This window comes from Calidris pugnax, unplaced genomic scaffold (genome assembly GCF_001431845.1).
Source record: "Calidris pugnax isolate Ruff unplaced genomic scaffold, ASM143184v1 scaffold50, whole genome shotgun sequence".
NCBI lineage: Eukaryota > Metazoa > Chordata > Aves > Charadriiformes > Scolopacidae > Calidris > Calidris pugnax.
Window position 1 is genome coordinate 1,446,023 of NW_015090780.1, and position 412 is coordinate 1,446,434.

Sequence of the window (412 nt, forward strand, 5' to 3'; positions counted from 1 at the left end):
GGGAGGCTTGTGATGCTCTGGCTGCTGACGCGCAGTCAGGAAAGCTCTTAAAAGAACATGTGTCTTCGCGAGCCACCAAGCTCAGGTTTCATTAAATTTTGTCCCAATAGCTTTCTGTGATTCTGTGATGTGGTGCAGTGGGCTTGAGTGGGATCTTCTCCCCACTTTTCCTCCTTCCCCCCAGGGGCTGCAGCAGAGAAAACCCCACCATGGTGCCCTGGGAGCCCTCCCTAAACCCGGTTTAGCTCCATCTTGCCCCATGGCAAGGAGTGGGGGACAGGCAGGGGCTGGCAGGCAGTGGTCCCCACACAGCTTGCAGTGGGAACGGCTGCTCTGGGTTGCGTTTGTGGGGAGGGGGGGGAACTGGGGCGATGGGGGGGTCCATGCCCTGGCACAGTATCTGGAGCGATGA